Source organism: Aythya marila, assembly GCF_965140915.1.
Source record: "Aythya marila genome assembly, chromosome: 1".
Taxonomy (NCBI): Eukaryota; Metazoa; Chordata; class Aves; order Anseriformes; family Anatidae; genus Aythya; species Aythya marila.
Genome location: NC_139042.1, coordinates 175,357,510 through 175,378,427, shown reverse-complemented (window position 1 = coordinate 175,378,427; position 20,918 = coordinate 175,357,510). Strand labels below are relative to the sequence as shown.

The following is a 20,918-nucleotide window of genomic DNA, read 5'->3' as shown; positions in this document are numbered from 1 at the left end:
GTATAGCTGAAGTGCTTGTAAACATCTACAGTAGCCTGAGATGCCACAGGCCCTAGAAGTGCGAGCTTCCCTCCACCAAAGATGAGCAGACCCAATGTAACAAGCTCAGAGGAACCATCCCTTAAGCCAGACGCAGAAGAAATGTGAGGGTGGCATGGCTTGAGTCCAGAGCTGCAGGTCTGCAAGGCTCCTCCTTCTCAGCTATTTTCACAGCTGGTCAGAGGGAACCTTTTTACCTTTTTTTTTTTTTTTTTTTTTTACTAGTGTTTTATCCAGGAGACCTTCAGGCTGTCCTGACTCACACAGGTAGGGTGTTCACCACTTCTCCCACTGCTGGCTGGCTGCAGTGTGAAAGTTTCACAGGGTCTAGGACTGCGTATCAGAGATAATACACATTCTAGGGTGTTTGAGAAGCAGTGCTGTGGTCTCCATTCCAGTCCTGATCACCAGGATATTTTATCCAATGAAAAGACAAAGACTGCTTTTTTTTTAAATAGATTGCATATTTTCCCTCAGAGAAACAACAGATCTAATTCAGTCCAGTGCCTGAGAGCATCGGTTTTAAGGGATGTGTTTGCTTGTAGGAAGACAGAAATAGCCTTACAAGTTGTTGTTGTGTGTTGTTTTTTTTTTTTTTTATTATTAGTATTTTTTTCCCACAATATAAAAGTGATAAAGGTAGTCATATTCACATGCTGAATTGTGCCTGCCCTGATCAGTGAGATGCTGAGACACCAATGTCTGTATATTTCTGGCATGTATAGCATTCATTGCTGTACAGGGGCATCATTATATTTTCAGTCTTAGTTTCAGACCAAATGCAAGACCATGCATATTAAAGCTGGATATGTAATAATGCTATTATCTTGTATTGGAACTTTTACTATTTTAAGGGGAAAAAAAATCTCATTTTTTGCATCCATATGTAATGGAAAAGCTGTTAACTAACAGAGTGAGTATGAAAAATGAATCTATAATCCTACATTCCACATCTGAGCAAGTAGACAGCAGATCCTGCAAGAGCCTATGTACTATCTTGTGGTGGTGGTTGTTGTTGCTTTGTTTTGTTTTCTAGGGCCATTTTTCTTAGTGAGTTTGCTAATGGGTAGGAGCCTGTGCTGGCTGGATTATTAAATCTCGTGGGTCTGGGGGTGATGGATTGTTTTATCCCCATACTGTCTTTTGTGAGCATTTACATTTTTTTTTCAGACTTCTGAACAATCATAGAGTTTTTCAGCATCTCTGTGGAGCTGCACATTGTAGCTGTATCACTTTGAAATCCTGTAGTGTAAATTCTTGCCAATCTTATTTACAGCAACTTTTTATCTGACAGTACAGTCAAATGCAATGTCTAAGTGATCTAAAATCTACCCAAGAATAAGCGAGGCACTGCTTATGGCTATGATTCTTTGAGAAATCTCTTACTTCTGTATCCAAAACCAAACTAGCAACATAATCCCATTAATACTGAATGGGAATAAAGTTGTGAATAGGGAGAATAGATTTTTGTCCTTCTGGACAACTTTAAAGAATGTAAGATCAAATACAGTTAGATAATTAACATTTCTTATCATTGGTGCTGGATCGCTCCTTATGTGGTGTTAGCATATCAGCAGATGGAAAAAAATAATAATAACCAATTTCCAAATTCATTTTTCATAATATTTTTGTATGTAAATTACTGTAACATGTAGCTGTAGACCACTGCTAGCTACTGCACTTGAAAAGCAACATATTTCATGGGTAGCCAGTCAGTTTTGTTGTGTTTTGTTTTCCTGCAGAACATCTGGTCTTCTATCTTTGGTAGAGTATTAATAAGAGAATTAGAAGGTTAACAGAAGAAAAGCAGTCCTTAAACTCTTCTTTGTTTTTGTTGTTGTTGTTGTTTTCTTTTCTCCTCTTTCTTTATTTCCATAAAAAAGAAGTAGTTAATTTATCTACTTTGTAATGTTAATTATGTATTGTATATGTTTGTTTAACACAGAAACTTTACCAGCAAAATGGAACAGACTCTGTTCTTGTTAACAGATGTATAAAGCAGGGACAGATCCATTTATTTCAAGTTATCCTATTTTTACACTGGTGGACAAGATGTTTTGATTAAAATCTAGTGCAATGTGAACACATTAAAAAACACAAACAACATCAAGTGCATACAAAGAGTATGCACTTCCTCAGATAAAGCAGAAATAGTCTTGTCTACACAAACTGGGTAAAACTTGACTTTTTAGAGGGTTTTTTGTTGTTGTTTTGTTTTTGTTTTTAGAAAATCTATTTAACTTTACAAACCTAATTTGTTTGTAACTTTTAACTGGCTTTACACTCAGAAATTTGACAGAATTAATTAACATTTTTGCAAATGAGAGTAGAATACTGATTTACACTTTAAACAGAATACACAGGTATAGTAGGTTTTCTTTGAAGCAGCTAAGCAATATATGATTTTGTGTTCATAGACAAAGCAAGATGCACAAAATAATTTGTCATTCTTGTCAGAATAGATTCTCCCAGCTGTACATTTGATTCAAGAGTGCTATATATATTTCCTTGTTTCCTAACAAGCAACAACTACCAACCATTAGTTTGTTCACACAGAAGTTGACAAACTTTGAATGAACAGCTCAGAAAAATAAATAAAAAATAAAAAATTAACCCTTTTGTCAGCCTGCCTTCAGTATGTTTCTTTCTCAATTTACATGCTGTTTGGTTGGAGCTTGTTTCTGCAGGAGTCTTCTAAAAGCCTCCCATTCATTATGAAAATTTTTGAAGTGAATACTTGGATATCTGAGTAGTTTCCTTCATACATGTGCTGCCATTTGTAACATTCGCAAACACAGAAATAAAATAAAAATCAAAACCCTTCAGAAAACTTCCATGTTAGTGAAGTTACCAAACAATTTGTACATCGCATGCTTTCTATTATTTCCTACTTGCCCTTTCAAGATAGCAGTCAAGACAGAAGGGCAGGTGACCAGTGGCGGGTGTTTCAAAGGAGCCAGGATAAATGGAAATTCGTATTTGATAAAACTGACAGTAGATCCAGTTCCTGCTATCTCTAGGCATTGCCAGGTAGCAGAATTTCACAGTGAAGAGCCATATAGCCATATTCCTTGAACTATTTTTTTCCGATATTACGTGGAGTGTTTCATTCCGTTCAGTGTACACTGCTTTTCACTAGCCAATTTTAGACACGCCTGTCAAACAGCATTAGAAAAATGGGTGAGTATTTTGAACGGTTTACATTGAGCTAATTGGGCAATCTTTGCTGAAGACCCCTGTGGTGAGGGCTGGGTCTACAGTGCTCTACCTCTCATGGCCTTTGGGGTCTCTGATAGAAAAGGGGACTAGTTGATGTGAGGTAATTGTGAGAGCATCCTTTCTGCAGAAAGTCATAGAGTTTCCTTCCCGCAAAGTCTCCTGCATAGGAAAGACTTGCCCCTCTTCTTATGTCCTTTCTACATCCTCATCATTCTTTGGATTGTGCAAGTGTTCCTTATTAGCAGTGATGTAAAATATTCAAAAATAGCCATGAAAAAATAAAAGTGAATTAGGACTAGAAGGGAACAACTCTTGATATACAGATTTACTTTGTTTACACTTAATACAAGTTCAAGTAACAGATCTGAGTACATTCCTAAATACTATTCAACAGAAATTATAACATTTCTCATAGCGTTATTGGCACCATGATATTTCTTTCTGCTGGTTCAGACAAAGGCCTTTCCTATCCTAGAAATAATGCTGTTCTTGAATATGCCTCCACAGTTGCTAGTCTTACATTTATATCTGCATTGAATTTCTTGGCCCCAAAGTGCTTTGTTTTATTTCGCTGAGAGTTAGGAGTTTTTGGGGTGGTCACGTATTGCTTCTCTTTGTTTTGGACACAGAACTGTAGCTCTCCTGAGCTTCTCTTTCTCCCCATCAGACTTCTGTTTCCTCTTAGCTTTCCTGTATCTTCTGTCTGTAGCTGGTATCAAGGGAGTGGGTTATCCTGGCTATCCTGTACTGACAGGGACAAGTTCCTCTGGCCCCAGAAATGTTCTCTTTGAACAAGCAAGTAAAAATGGAGTTCCAGAGAGTGAAGCTGCCCCTTTCTTGGCAGGCACGTGCATACGTACCAGTGCAGTCTCAGAGTTACCTCTCCACGAAACCTCCATACTTTCTTCCCAGCTTCTTCTTGATGTTATCATTTTCTGTGGACAAAGCAAAAATGGAAATGTATTGCATTTGTAGACTGAAGAATAATAGATTGCCTTTTAAATACACTACTTTTATTTTAAAGAGGAAACACCTTTGAGTTTGATGTAAGAGTATGCAGTGCTTATGTAAAAGGATGATGAGGAGATGGGGAAAGTGCTGCACTGTTTTGTATAATTATAACCCAGAATTTTCCAATGAAATATTTTCAAGAACCTGGCGGGTGTGTAAATTCTCTTTGAACACCCCTGAAACATTCCTTTGACCCCTTCCCAGACCTCATTATAAAGTCCAATCTATTTCTTCAGATCTTTCAGTTACTCTGGGACTAAGAAAATGATAAGTAAAATCATTCCCCTCTGAGAAAAGGTGGGCGTCTATTTGTCCATTATTGCACAGTACATACCCTGCCTTTTTAATGAGCTGTCTGGTTTATGCCGCAGTGTTTTCATTCTGTGCTTGTCTAGTTTGATAACCAGCACCATCATTTTATGCTGTGGATTTTGTCAAGCAAGACATGCAAAGTACAATATTTTTAAGTACATTTCCTCCTTTGGGCTGCTTGAGGATGGTTAAATCTTACTTGGACATATTATATTTGTCTCAGAAATTACAGATGCAATTAGAGAGTTTGCTTCAACTGCTGTAACTTGTATTTGTGCTGCCCTGAATCTGATCGTGCCAATCTACAGCAGCTGAGGGCTGGGCCCTTTTTTTAGCTCTGTGATTCAGTTCCTCATTTGCTGGAAAGGAACAACTGTAGTTCTTTTCTTTCACTAGTTGACTGATTGTCTGCTTAGCCCCTAAGGTGCTCAGAGAAAGATGCTGTCTGCCTTGGTACAGCTTCTAGCATAATCAGGCACCAGTCCCAGCTGGAGCCTCTTGGCTCTGAGATGACTACACAGAAAATGAATTAGCTCAAAAAGCTTCTCATTTGTCACAGTCGCTCCCTTTTACCCTGACAATGGGTATGTGCCATACATGTGACACTGAGGCCTTTCTTTCACAGTTCAGGTATTTGCCTGACATAATGAAGCAGTTCTCCAAAAGCAGACATAGCATCTTCACACACTGCCCCCTGAAAATGCCATATCCAGCCCAAATGTACCAAAAAGAAAAAAAGAAAAAAAGAAAAAAAAAAAAAAAAAAAAAAAAAGATGAATTCTAGGAACAAGAAAAGCTGGAGATTGTTTGCAGTTCCTTCACAGCAGTATTCCCACCTTTGGTTGTGAAGACTCTTGTCTCAGATTCTACTGTAATGAGTGTGTGATAGGCTTTGTTGTTGTAGCAGGGTGTATGTCCCATGTATGTTGCATTGCTTAATATTATGTTGCAGTGGTACATGTTGATATAACAGTAATGATGACATTCAGATAAATTTAAATGCTCCACAGCAATGCTCACGAATGGCCAGAAGTCTGCTTTGTACTGAGCCTTGTTACAAAAGTTTTTATCTCAGAGTGAAAAATCTGAGATGAGATTGAACTGGTTCAGCTGTTCTTTAAGTAATAGAACTGCATGCAATTTGTAAATGCAACCATGTGAGTCAAAGAAAAAAAAAAAAAGACAAATCTCAGAAAGTCATCACTAGAGAATTACCTTAAGCCAAGTTTTATGCCTATCAATAATACACATTTAGTGACATGGTGTACTGAATTCACAGGACTCAGTGACAGGTGGTAGCTGGGCATGCAGGTCCACTTAGCAACAGCACTGAGTTCAAGTGAAGAAGGAAAAATCAGCTTGGTTGCTCTTAACCAAACCTTAGAGGGGAGCAGCGACAAGAATATGCCTGATCTTGGCTTAAATGCATTATTTCTGCAGAGTTGATCAAATACCATTTGTTTATACTTCCTTAGAAAGTCTGAAGGCTGTTATATGAAACATTAACAAAAGGATATGCTTATTTTTATTGCCTTTGAGTTCTTCTAATGCACAATACAGCTGCTGCTTTTTTTTTCTATAACAAAAGGGACATATATAGTTAATCACCGAGTGTCTTGAGATAATGAGTACATTAGATATTTTTGCATCTGTTCAAATCAGACTTTATTGTACTCATCAATAGGTAATTTCACTCTCACATATATAGAGGAGAGGAAGTTTTCCCTAGTCCCTTCTAATGATTTGAAGTTATAGTTGCCGTGGTTTCTGACTTTGAACTAACATTTAATTACTCAGCTGTATTGTGTTTGGACCCATGTCCCTGTGGGTCATAGGTATTGTACAAGTGTGGCCTTAATTTAATAAAGTTTCTAGTCCCCTTCAGGCCAGAAACTAAAAAGTTGTTATTTTCTGGAATATGACAATGTTTGGCTGGCTGTCCTGTGCTGCTCGTTAGGGAGGGGAGATTCCCCAACATGACACTGTGTGCTGTAGGTTTCTTAACACATTGCCACTATTGTTGAAGTGGTACAAGCACAGATTAAAAAAAAAAAAAAAAAAAAAAAAAGATGTTAAACAAACTGGGAAAGAGCTATATTTTTCACTTCTCTTCCCCAACACTTGTTCAACTGCTGCAATAGCAGATAATGCTGACCTTGTCTTGATAGTAGGCACTATCCATCCTTAACCAACACAGTGTGGTTGTCAGAGCATTGGCACTCACTTACACTAAGGACTGAATCCATTTGTCCCTGGTCAAAGAGTCACTCTCAGGAAGGTAATCCATGTCCTAAGGCAGCAGGTTGCCAGTTTGAAGTGCCCATCAGGTCTGGAGGAGTTCATCAGTCAGCTGCAGCTCCGTGCCCAGCCAACTCCAGCCTGAGCCAGCAGTTTGCAAACAGTTCCCTGTCCTGAGGAAAGACAGTGGTGATAGCTCTGCTTGATCCTTTGAAATGTTCTCATTATCCTGAGGTTAATGCATCATGCCATTCCCGCATGTCCTATTGCTGGTCACCAGAAAGAAGAGATCAGTGCTTGCCTCTCAGTACCCCCTCTTCAGCTGCTTCTCATACATCTTGACCTCTAGGCCCTTCACCGTCTTTGTAACCCTCCTTTGGACACTCTCTGATAGTTTTATGTCAATATAAGACAGACCTGAGGGAATGGTATGGAGCTGGGACAGGGAAGAGTCAGGCTGAGTGTTAGGGAAAGATTCTGCACCCAGAGGTGGCTGGGCACTGGGACAGGCTCCCCAGGGCAGTGGTCATGGCACTGAGCCTGCTGGAGTTCAAGAAGTATTGGGACAACACTCACATAGGGTCTGATTTTGAGGTGGGCCTGTTTGGAGCCAGGAGTTGGACTCAGTGATCCTTGTGGGTCCCTTCGAACTCAGGACACTCTGTGATTCTGTGATTCTATGAAAATTGCCTAATAGCAGGTAAAAAGCAGCTCTGCCGGGTTTGGGACACCAAAACCAAGTAAGCACCTCAGCCGAGGAATGGGCTCCACCAGTAGTATCTGTGCCACTCAGTGCTGTCAGCTGGAGGGAGCAATTGTGGCTGGCATCTTCAAGAAGGTGCCTTCTTGAATCCTTTGAACTCTTTGAATCCTTCCGGAATCCAGTGAACTCTTGAATCCTGCCCTGGCCAATTATGTTTCCATCTTTCCCTCAACAACCTTAGAAGCTTATGGAGCATTGTGCTTGTCAGTACATTTATGGCCTGCACACCTCCCAGCATTGGTTACATGATACAGTACCCCAGAACACAGCACTGTAGATGTTCTGCCTGGTACCGGTCATTTTGGAAAGTGGTTTTATTTCATCTTTTAGGAGAAACCTTCCAGCTCTTCCTTTCATACAAAATCATCTTCGATTTCACTCTCCGTCAGCTCTCAGTGAGTGCTGCTATCATGTGGTTTCCCACATCAGTAATACACGAGGAATTAAATGAGGGAAATGTGTGGCTAGGTAATCCATTTTATCGCCTGCAGATGAAAATAAGAAAATGGTGTACATCTCTTTCTAATGCATCATGGTGTGGATTTAAGAATATAATCTTATAATCCTTCCTGGATGGCTCTTTGCTTTTAGTTTCTCTCAGGTGGTCTTTGAGTTTACCTATATACAATACACAGCAGACATTAGGGATATGATTAAATTTCATTCCACTTCAGAACTGTATGCCCAAAGCAGAGAAACAAACAATCCCCCACAACATCAGTTCTACCATGTACAACATCATTCACTTAGGGGTGGGTGGTGGAAGTGACCTGCTTTATCAGGCAGGCGATGTTAGAGGAAGCAAAAGGGACTGCTTTTGGTTCTGTCTGAAGCCCAAAAGAGAACTTTTTGATGACTTTGCTTCATCCTGTTTTATGTGGACTGTTGGGAAAGGCTGCTCTGGCCATCCAGACTGTCCCACAGCATTTCTGATGGCCAGCGGCTTTGTGCTGCACCAGTCACCGGTGGCTGCTGCCTCCGATCATGTTCTCTTGGCTGCAGGCTGGTACTTTTGTCCTGACCTTAAGCTGTGAAGCAACAGCTACATCTTCTGAATGAATGTTAAATACCCTTGAGGATGTTCCTGGCATCTGGGCCAAACAATTACTGCACTAATCTAAATTATACAAACTTCTACTATTCCTCAAGGTCAGGCTGCGAAGATTTGCATATCTAGACAAAGTGTTCCGTATACAGGGCATGAGACAAAGGAAAGCATCACACAAACAAGCCTAACATCAGAACTAAGCAGATGATAATTTAAGCAAACACAAATACAGTTGTACCTAAAAAATGACGTTAAAAATGAGACAGCACTACTGAGGCTGCCGAGTCATGCATTGAGAAGTTATGAGATGCCAGGATTAAGGTCGCTGGCATAAACTTCTCACCTCCATTGTACCTGTTCTCTATGATACAATCTTTAATTATCTGTTTGCACCCATTTCTCCGCAGGACCACTGTCTCACAGGCTGCACTGGATGAATAGTGTTCACTTAACAAGAAGCTATTCAGTGTTTTGTTTTATCCTTTTTGTTCAGTGTGTGGCCCCAGGCCTTACTTGCTGCACACCATTGAAACCTTCATAAGAAGATGGAATCATTCATTTCCTCATGGGCTTTTTTTGTGGCACTCATCACTGCAGTTCCTAAGGGCTTTTCAAGCATTAACGTATTTATCTTCACAATAGCCTTCACAACAGGAGCATTATTGTCCGTTATTGTCCACATTTCATACTAAGGCACAAAGACATTAAAGTCAAAGGGTCCTTAATTTGAGATGTCTGAGGACATTATTATGAAAATTTATATTATTACCCATCTTTTAGCTGAACAGTTAGCTAATTGGGGAGAAGAATCTAGTATATTATTTCATTAGGAGTAGACAGAGCCACATATTTATTTGGTGTAATCTTATTTATTATTATACTGACAGCCCTATTTCCCTCATAGAAATCAAATGGTTGTAGAAGCAGTTTCTTTTCTTGTTCTGAGTGATGGCTATGACTCTGTCATATATTTTGTCTCCATAAAAAAAAAAAAAAAAGGTTATTTTTTTACACTGAAAGAAGTACAGGCAGCCCTGTACTAGGCACTACAGGACTCTTACTATCCCTACAGGTATTTTGTCGACCCTTCCTCATCTCCCCAGTGGCAATATATTCAAGTCCAGCTCTGACTTATGTCAATAACAGCCATGGCACTTGTCACTTAAAGAAATCTAAGCTCTGGGTGGGTTCTTGAGCCTATCACACTGGGAAAAAAATAATAATAACTGCCTGGGAATAGTTTGGTTTTAGAAATTCACTTAGTATTTCACAGAAAAATTCAGTTCTTTCCAGCAGTGGTGACTCCCATAATAACTGGTGAAGGTTTTGCATCTACTGTTGTCTCTGGTATTTGCCCTCTGCCTTCCCAGCTTCTGTAACAGATGCAGAGTGCAGAACTACTGGGGCCTATTCCACAATATCTATTTCTACCTTGTAATCACAACAGTTAGATCCTCTTTAGTGAAAAAGGGTTATGTCCCCTGGAGCAAACAGTGTGACCATGTACCTAAGTAAGGATCATGTCGTGCACACACCCGGTACAGATAACCTCAGCTTGACATTTCTTAGTTCATGAGTCTTTACCATTGAAATGTCCAGACAGCTCCTATAATGCAGGCCTTTCTGTGCACATAATTCCTTCAGGTTTCACAAAAAGATAGGATCCTCAAAGTGAAAAGTCTGCCATACAAATGCAACATGTCTTATCTTTGTACTGGAATGGCTAGCTCCTCTGCACAGATATTTGCTGTGTGAGCTACCTGCTAATGGCAGCATGTCTTTTTTTCCTTTCTATAAGCCTCCTTCAAAGAAAGAAGAGACACGTTGTCTCTGGGCTTCACATCAGTTTGTTGGAAGCAAAGGCTGGTGTTAACTGTGGTGACCATACCAGGGCCAAAGAAGCAAGGACTCTTTCTGCCCATTTCCCCAAACGTGGCTTTTTCCTTCCTGGCAATTCCAAGCCTTCTCGCCCAGTGTCCCTGTCAACCCCCAACCTGGATCTTCCCCATCCCTGGTTCTGTGACTTCTCCCACTACCTTTATCCATTTCCAGTTTTCAGTCTGTGAACCTCTCATTTCTAGTCTTCCTATTCAATAAATCCTAGTTATTCACCCTGAGGTGGTTGTCTGAATCAAAACCTCTCCTGTTCTCCCTCTGCTCTCTCCCCGGGTCATCCAGTCTCTACATCCTGCTCCCCTCCTCACAATACTTTCTAACATGCCACCCTCTGCCCTGATTCAAGCCATTCCCCTCCTCATGGTCTCTTTGTGCAGCAAATTCCAATTTTCCTACCAAATCTCTCTCTTTGCTCTCACTTCCCTTCACAGAATGTCCCTGGGGAGCATAGCCCTCTGTCACACAGAGGTACCAGGCCTGGTGCTTGGTCTCTTGGAGTGCTGGTGGGGAGGGAAGGGCTTGGGGTCACTGCGGCCCTGCTTGGCTCAGACCCAGCCTTCAGAGCCCTCCTGTCCCCATCCTCCCTTGTGCACGCAGCTCCAGTTCCCTGGCTCCATCTACATTCAGCATGTTTGGGATTGATAATTACAAGAAAGCTGGCTCCCAGCTTTCAGCTGATATAGTGGGGGTGGCTCAGTGCCTCTTTGAGAGCAGCTCCATGTCCTGCCACAGGCAGCAGTGGTGGGGTGGGAGGCAAAGGGGAGATGTAGGATGCTCTGTCTCTCTTATAAGATTGGCAGTTCCATAGCTTGATAAGCTCTGGGAGCTGAGAGGCACTTAGCCACATGTGCTGTTTGAACAGATACTTGTTTTTGAACCTTTCCGTAAACTCTCACAAGTGTGAAAGTTTAGACTTTGAAGAGGCACCTCAAACTCTTCCAATTTGGGGCACATATTCATAGGGAAGCAGAAGGTACATCTCTGACACAAAATTACTCCCCTGCTAAACTCTACACCTCTGCTTCAAAGTATAAGGCTTTTCTACAGTTAGGCAAAGAAGTTTATTTTCTCTTGGTCTGGCTCTCAGGAATGTTTAAATGATGTTAGTTGAAAATGTCAAAACCCTAAAACAGAAACACAGACAAAAACAGAGAGAAGAAAAAAAACAGCCTGAGGCAGACACCTGGCATGGAGTATGTTCAACCCAAGCAGTTAAATTTAGAAAAGATATAAGAAAATGAAATTGGTATTTTGTACGCAGACATCCTTGAACATAAGAAGCAGAGTTGTGATTTCTGTCTGTTCTGTATGGCACCTGTCCCATGGTACAGCACGTGGTAACTGGGTGCTGTTATATAAATTGTATGAATTCCTTTACTGCCACGTCAATAGTAAAATATAAACCCAAAAGGCTCTCTTGTTGTACTGCACTTTGTTGTGTTTCTTCTTTTTGCACTTATAAATTGTCCCTAAGGGTGGGGAAGGGAGAAAGTGGTCAGGGTATGCCAAAACAAAGCTTTCTTGCTCTTTCTCCCTGTGCTTGGGAGGGACTGGGAGGAAAAGCAGCCTGCATGTGTGGAGCACTCTCCACCCTTGTCACCTGCTGAATTTCAGGAGATCAGCATAGGCAAGGCTTTTCCCATCTTTCCAGAGCTGCACTCCAGCACCTTGGCACTGTTTTTAGCCTTTGTGCTCAGGCTGTGGCTCCAACTTGACAGAGCTATATTAGTTTGGAAGCAAGATGCCTGGTTCATCCTGGTGACCCTCAGAGTTACAGCTGAGGTGTTAGGTAGCCTCTGCTACATCATAATTTCTCCACCCCATTTTCATTTTTATAGCAATAATTCAGTTCTTTACCTAGGCATAGCACTTTTAAGTATAAGTGACTTTGAACACTGAAATTATCTGAAAAAAAAAAAATATATGTTTTCATTCCGATTTTGCACAGTGTCCCATTATGCATAGACACAATTTTGATCTTTGTTCCATAAGGAACACCTCATGAGTATTGCTAAAACAGCTACCTACCAGTACAATATTATCTATAAAATGTAATTATTTGCTCTATCAGTTACTAGTATTCTTAGTTTATAAGACACAAATTGCCATTGGAAATGCAGAACAGTAGTGAGAGTCTTAAATGATAACAGTTACACAACCAATTCCCTTGAGGAATGGATAACCATGTATGTATATTCATGCTGAACCACACCAGCATACAGGCTACATTCGCCTCCAAATTCTATGTCAAAAACAAATAAAATTATTAATGCATTTTAAAGGGAAATTATTATTTGTATAACATTCAACTCAGGATGAGAACATGAACTCAGTTTTCCTTAGTTATCTATTTCAAAAGGTAAAAATAGAGATTCAGACATCAGATGTGTGACTGGTAATTGAGTTTACATCACAGAAATCAATTTTGTGTTATTTTCAGGTGCCTATAATTTTGTCATTATTGCCAATTTAGTAGTGAACCCTTGAAAAACTTTTCTTTCAAGAAAAAAAAAAAAAAAAAAAAAGTATCTTTGATTAGTTTTACTAACTAAAAGAAGAAAAAAATAGATTTCCATATATCTAGTAAGGATTCATAAAAAACATTTAGTTATTTAGAATTAGACATAAGATTGTATGTACTGTATATACTTAGCTAACAATAAATAATGCAGCTGGTTTCTTAAATGGTTCCTACAAAATATACCAGAGTGGCACAAGTGCTATTATCTTTGTATTTTGACTCTGCAGTTAAAGCAAAAAGTTTGGCAGCCAACTGCAGGTGAACTCAGAGGGGAGATTGGGAAATGCAGATAAAACGAGTGGGGAAAAGTCATTAACAGTTTAGGAAGGAACAGTTAATTCCTACCCGTTTCATGGAATTTGTCATTTTGAATTTGATGAGGCGTGATCATTCAAAGTTGAGAAGTAGTTTATACTTTGTTCAACATTTATATTGATAAAGATTACAAAAAGCTAGGAAAATGTTACAGTGAGCTTTGTGTCTTCAAGCCTCTCGGATCCCCCACACTTTGTTACCATAGGAGCTTCTAATCTTCCACAGCTCTCGTGTGAGCCATGATTAAAAAAATCTGTTCTGGTCAGTGTTTTTTGTAGCCCACATCAGGGGATTCTGTCTTTTGTGGATATCTCTGGTTTGCAATGGAAAGATTATCAGATGGAGCTCTCAGATCCTCTCAGCATCTGCAAGGACTGTTAGCAAGGTCTTTGCCAAAGCACATCAGCATATGTTATTTTAATACCTTAGCTTTTGAATTTTTGCTTGTAGAAGCCAATAAAATTGCTTTTAGGCCAGGCCAGAACGCTTGGCCAACCTCTGCTGTCAGGCATGCTGCTGCAGACCAAGAGCCCAGTAGTCTTCAATTCCTAAATAGCACATTGCTGTAATAATAACCTGCAATGTGGTTCTAAATTGCTTTCCTGCATTATACCTCTCCAGCTCTGATTATAGATTCGTTGAAGTTGCACTAATACTTGTCATACTCAGGTTTGCTCATATTTCTCATATTTCTTTCCTATTTGCATACTTTGTAGCCATACTTCATACAAGCAAACTGGATAAACCTCAGTAAAAGTATTATGAGCCTGAGGAAACATTAAATAAAAAAAAAATAGAGTTTTCTTTTAAAAACATGACAGCAAGAATATTGCTTTTTGGACTCTTAAGTGTGTTTACATATCTAACAACATAGAAGTTCCTGGCCAATAGTCACCAAATGGTAGTAAGCAATGCTGTAGCCGAATACCCCTAACTCCCCAAATATATTTTGTAATGCATTTCTCATACCTAAGCTGCTACATTTAAGTGTGCATTTTTAATCTATTCATTATTTTGGCAAATGTAGATTGCCCAGGACCCTCCAATGTATAATTATATGTTTGAATGAGCACAGCAACTTCAGTAGCAGACATTTGTTCTGTAGACGTGTTAGGAGAATTATAATTGATGCCTTTTTTATCACCAAATGAAAAAAAAGATAGGAGTACTGCTATAAACTGTAAGTTGAAATAAATTATGTAAAATACATAATTCGCATAATGATTGTCCCTTTATAAATGTTCATATAAAGTAACCATATCATTTGGGATAATTCCTCCTTGAGGAATGCTGTGAAAGAACAGCTCATTCATTATCTTGACTTGGTGAATTGCTCTAAAACAGCTACTCTGATGAGAAAATTGATTTAGCATTTCCTTAAACAATTGAAAGTAATGCTTGAATTTTATATTTGCCTGTCCACAAAGCCTCAGTAACTACCTATATTATACGGCTTTGATTAGTTAAACTGGCACTCCCCAAAATACACAGCCATCCACCTCTCCTCTCCATATGTACACATGCGCAGAAACTTGCTTTAAAACCCCATCTGGTCTATTAATCACACCAAGAGAGTAATCACTCATCTGCTGTTCTGTAGCTCCCATGATTCCTTGGTGCCAGTAATTAAAAGTTTTGTAGTCATGCTTGGAAGTTGGAAGCCATGCATGTATATATATATACGTAGTGTACTGCAGCTAGTTCTGCCCTAGCAACAGCATCTCTAAGAGCAGACAACGTGTAGTTTTCAAAACTTTTGTCAAGAAACTTCTCAAAATTAAAAATGACAAGTACTGAATTAAATCTACCACTTGTAGATGTTAAGGAGAAACTTATGGAAGAAAATACATTAAAGGGAAAAGCACATAAGTACAATTGTTAATGACAAAGATTACAGAGATGTAAGGTCGTGTGGTAGGTGCAAGATAGAGGCAAATTTCTGAAACAACAGATAATGGAAGAGACCACCTTCCCCTCCAAAAAGAGGGCTCATGGGACACTTACTCATGGGACCCCAGAGAAATTTTACTGTGAAGGAAAATAGGCAAGTTTTCCTTCCAAAAAAGGAAATAGGCAAGTTTTCTTCCAAAATTAGCATAGGCAGTGAGATGGAAAAGAGATTTCCTGCAGACCAGAAGTAGATTGACTAGGAGTGTCACAGGAGGGCATCCTTCAGAAAGGTCTGTTGGTTTGGATAAGCTTCTGCCAAGTACTGTAAATATGTTTTCTTATCTACACTGAAGTTCCAAATCTTTTGAGGTTGTCCACCCTGTCTCATCTTTTTTTTTTTTTTTTTTCTTAATTATAATTCAGCCTTTCCTCATGATCAACAAACTTACTATATTGAAATCTCACTAAGAGAACACTTTAATTCATTCAAAGCACACAACCAACCAGCCTCTGTTTTTGTCTTCAAGGTTCAAAAAGAGACCTTTAAGTATTCTCTCTGCTCCCAAGGATTTTGATGGGAATAGTTTTGAAATTCAAACCAAACTGTTGTGTTTGTCAAGACTAGGGTGAGTTTGTGCAATTAGAACTTGGTTCACTGTGTTTTTGACAAGTTCTCCCAGGAGATTTCTAAACATTGAAAACCTTTTAGGATGAAGTTCATGTTTTCTGCATGCAGTCGGCAGAGGTAGATATATTGCTTTGGTCTAAAAAGCTGAAATTGCATTTTTCCTCTCTCACACTCAGAAGTGAGCTTTTGCATTGAGGTCAGAGAGGAGACTATAGAGAAGAGTTATCTTCCCTAATTTTTATTCACATTTGAGGCTATAGTTTTGGGTTTATGATTTTGTTCATTCTTTAAGGCATCTAATTTATGTATGCATAGCATACAAAGTAGTAGAAGCATTTCCCCAAGGGATAAGAAAATGAATGGATTCTTTTTTGGAGAGGGAAGGGTAGATTGAAAGGGGAGAGCTTAAGTAAATAATTTTTGCAAGTATTAACTCACATACACTGTCTGTAATAAGAGAATATTTCATGTCACTGAACTGCAGTGAATGACTAATGTAATACTGTGGTCTGTATGGGAGATACAGTATAATAATCCAAGCAGCACACTAGTTTTATGTAGCCTCTTATTATTATTGAAAATAATAGAGCTAGTAGCCTGTACTTATTTAGGATGACTATTGTTGTCTAACTTTTTTCTCAAAGGCTCTTTATTCAATGATGTACAATGAAATGAAATAAGGGCATTTTGCAACAATGATCTTAGAAAATGTATTTTCTAATGGTGGTTCTTAGAAAATGCATTTTCCTTGAATTTTTCTTCTGCATACTGATTAAGAGTATAATTTGTGTCTGATTCAGTAAATTGTTTTGAAATTAATGAATGTATCTCATAAAATAGGAAACTAATATAATAGAATAACAGAATTTATAAAAACACATTGCACATCAGTTTGAGGTCCTGATCCAATGCTGAGCTCTATATTCATGAGAAGTTGTCTGAGGTGGGATCACTACGAGCCTGAGAACCTCCTATTTTATCTTTCACATTCTCTAGTGTTAGACTGGGAACACTTTAGTGTTGGACATCTTTCTCCTTACCTAGGGGACTGATTAGTAAGACCCAGCTATTGTTTAGCATCTCAGTCTCTGAGAGGACACCATGGGGTAGGAAACCCTCTCACACCCTAAACTGCTGAGCACTCTGAGCTGGCTCTCAGTTCATCAGACTCACACATGGATAGAGTCCAATCTGAATTTAGTTTAATTCTGTAATTAGCCTCCTGGCAAAACATTCTGGGAAAACAGTATACATCCCTTTTGTATTACATTGCCCTTCTATTTATGTGGTTCCTCAAGCTGAATTTCACCAATGGGATACATTGACATTTCTTCAAAACACCAGGAAGAAGATAGATAGGCAGTCACCATTGCTCAGGTCTAAGAGCAATGGGGCCAGGACATGTCCACAGGGCAATACCTCTTTGCTTCACCCATTCCTCCCCAAGTAATATCATTAAAAATGTCTGTTATTGGCAGGGAATCTGCATGGCTGCACTGCTCATGCAGGAGCAATGGGTGAGGGAAACAGGAGGATGCACAGGGGACAGTTTTAGTTCTGTGGTCAGACATAGTTTGCTAAGACTGTTAAAGAATTTGGCATTCTGCATTTCACATCAGCACTGTTAAGAAAGCTCTTTCCTTTGGTTTTCATGGATTTATACTTTCCATTAAATTTTCCAGTCCATTTGTATCAGAAGGCTGGGCCATTACATTTACATCCTGCTGAAATTGTGTCTTGTACTGAGTTTTATTTTCAGGTGGCTAAGACATGTTCCCATTCGATGAGGGTGCATGTCACCAGAGCAGCTCCATGAGCATTCTGATGTTTGTCTTTACAATTTGGTGAGGGAGACAGGAGAAGCTGTCTCATATTTTATTAAAGTCATTTTATTAAAGTCATTATGATGCATGGAAAAAAGTGGCTATATAACTACAAACTCAGAAAAGGTATCCAGAGGTCATTAGACCAGCTATCATTGACAATTAGGGCTTCTGTATTCTGAAAAGAAACTTCAGTGTGAGAAAGGACGTCTGCTTTGCTGCGTGTATGGACAAGCCCAGAGTGACCCATCAGTCTTCTGGAGTGGGTCTCAGCAGAAATACCCAAAAGGTGATCCAGCTGGAAGATCAGGACTGCTAAATTCAGGTGACTATGAGAGCTAGCTGTCTGCTGGTTCCCATCATAGTGAATGGAAATCTAACTCATGCAGTCAGTAGAAGTTAGAGACAGATCTGGCTGCACATATAATGCAAATAAGAATGGACAAAATAAACATCCATATAACATATATTCATTTTCACTTGTATTGTAGATTGTTGATGATAGTTTGAAGACATGTTCCAGAAATACTGATATGCGAATCATGCTGATTTTATTTTTATATGCATGCCTGCTAAGGTTTTATGTGTTTCTTCATATCCTCTTTTGCTACCCAGATGTGTTTACATAATGTCTATGCAAACATAATGTATTCATTTTGTACTGCCACCCCAACTGATATTGAGCAAGTAATAACTTCTAAAACAGATGTGCTTAATGGCCACACCACAGCTTTGGAAGATAAAATGGAAGGGTGTGGGGGAGAAGTTCAGGAATGCCAAGTGTTGTCTTCAGCAAATGAAGGCAGCACATTAGCAAGTGCAGTACACTGCTGCTAATCATACTAGCAGGCTATAACAGGACACAGAAAATTATTTCAGCTTTAAGTAAAAAAAAAAAAAAAAAAAAAAAAAAGAGAGAGAGAGAGGAGAAGAAGCTGAGAAAACCAAATTTATTCCATATTACTGTTGTTCCTGAAACAAAAACTTCAGTGCAGATAACCAGGTTTTGCAAAGTAAGCCCTTCTTTCAATACCTGTGCACTTTTCTTTTTCTTTCTCTACCCATTAAAACTGTTATGTTTAATTATCAAAAATTATGAGAAAAAAAAAAATAATTTTGGAAGAGACTTGTTTGTTTGTTTGTTTAAAGGAAAGGGAATTTGCACTTACTCTTTTGTAAAACCCACTTGTAAATACATTTCTCTGTGCATTCTGTATTCATCTGGTCTTCTTACTTTGCCATATTTTAGGCTCTATTAATTTTCTCAGTATCAGCCAAATGCAGCAAATAATCCTGTTTCTTTTCTTCAACGGAAAATAAACATTGCTGTTTCAGTACCTTAATCACTGCAAATTGAACTCTGTACAAGCACACGTGTTATTTACAGTTACAGATGCAACAAAGCAAGTTGAGTGATGGTTTTCAAACTGAGACCATCGGTCTAAACATGCCACTTCAGACTTGATCCTAGATTGTGCTTAATACCATAACGGCAAGTTTATAGTGTTGTTTGTAAGCAGCCCCAAATTTTCTCAGAACACATGATGGTAAAACTCTTCAGAGTATGTATTGTCTGAAGGAATTTTGTCCAGGACAAAACAGCTGCTCAGTTATCTATCCCTACTGTTGAGACAGCTTATTTACTTTCCATCTACAGTGAGCAACATACAGTAATCCCCTTGCTCCAGTTTTCTATAACACCATTCTTATTATGTTGCAAAGCTTATAGTGAGGAAAATATCTGCTCAGATATGTTACTGCAAATCTATCTTCCTGGGTTTAGGCAATATTAAAAAACACCATTAAGATTTGGATATTAGACAACAAGGAAATTCATGTATGTGGGTATTTGGAAAGAAACAGGGTTGATATATATTTTTAATGCAGCTGAAATTAACTGGAGACAGTAGCCTTAATGCAAAATTACTTTAGAGCCCTAAATAGAGCTTGCTGTTCTCAGATAGGTACAAATGACATTAGCAGTCTTTGCAAATCCTGAAATGCTCCAGATTTCATATCAGTGTTCAGCTGAGATGTGGGTATATATTCCACAATGCAAGGGTATGTGTATGAGTGCATATGTACTCATATTGATGAAGATGATTACACAGCAATATATTTAAAAGTTATCTTTATTCTCCAAACCATAATTATTCTTCTAGGGTACCAGAAATATTAACTGCTTTGTCATAAGTGATTGCCCTTGACACCATGCTGTAGACTCAGGAAATCTGTAAGTATATACCAGTGAATGTTCATTTCTCCTATTCACACAGAAATGGCTTTCATAAAGTGTGTCGCTGAGGTAGTTAGAAACCATTATGGCTAACATGCTGGTGGTTTAGGAAAGTTTCATGTAGGGAACAAAACACAGGTGCTTTGCAGGAACTGATTTCTTTTTTTCTTACCTGCACTCAATATTGTAACATTACTATTTTATTTAGCAGCTTATCCAACTCAAAAATTAACTGGAAAACCTCACACTGGTGTCTCTCATCCAAATGATTACCTGAAAGCTATTATTAACCAAGGTCAGACATGAGTGAGACAGTAAAGCAAGAGTAAAGGCTTAAAAAAATTGGAGAAACTCAGAGACAAAATAGAAGAACATTTATTTTTGAGCAACTTTTTTAAATCAGCATTTTCAGCACTTGCAAATAGATAATCAACAGGTGAGAGTGAATTAAAAAGGAGAACCTCACTGTCACTGAGATATACGAGACTTCACATTTGCCTAATGGAAAAGTTGGTGGACATCTTCCTAGGACATCCTGGGTGTGCACAAAGGTTGTGCGTAGTGATGTCTGCTGCACTCTAGCAAGGATAAAATTGCTTCACCTTGCTCTTCTTTGACTCATGAGTAGCTAAAATTTGAAGAGAAGCTGTAAGAACAGTCTTTGCCTTCAGAAGGAAACAGTGATTACTCTTATCCCTGGTCAATACAGGGAATGTATTAATATGTGAGACCTTCTGGTATCCATCCTTCCTTGTGCACTGGCTTGTTATCAATCATGATTTGTTCCTAATATAGTAGAAATGATTGATAGACATTAATACTCCACACTACCAGCACTATTTGTCCTATCAAGGAGCTAGGAATGATCATTAAGGACTGGGGCAGTATTGTGCTAGATGATGTTTGAAGACAACCAAACACAAGTGCCCTGATTCTAGGGCACTAGATCGTCAAAGAAAAGTCAAGAGTTAGACAGAGT

General features: G+C 38.9%; 1 protein-coding gene across 7 annotated transcripts in view; it reads left to right on the top strand.

Moving 5' to 3' along the window:
• TMEM117 (transmembrane protein 117) overlaps positions 1–20,918 on the top strand; it is a 214,606-nt gene that overhangs the window by 173,522 nt on the left and 20,166 nt on the right. The window lies entirely within an intron of this gene.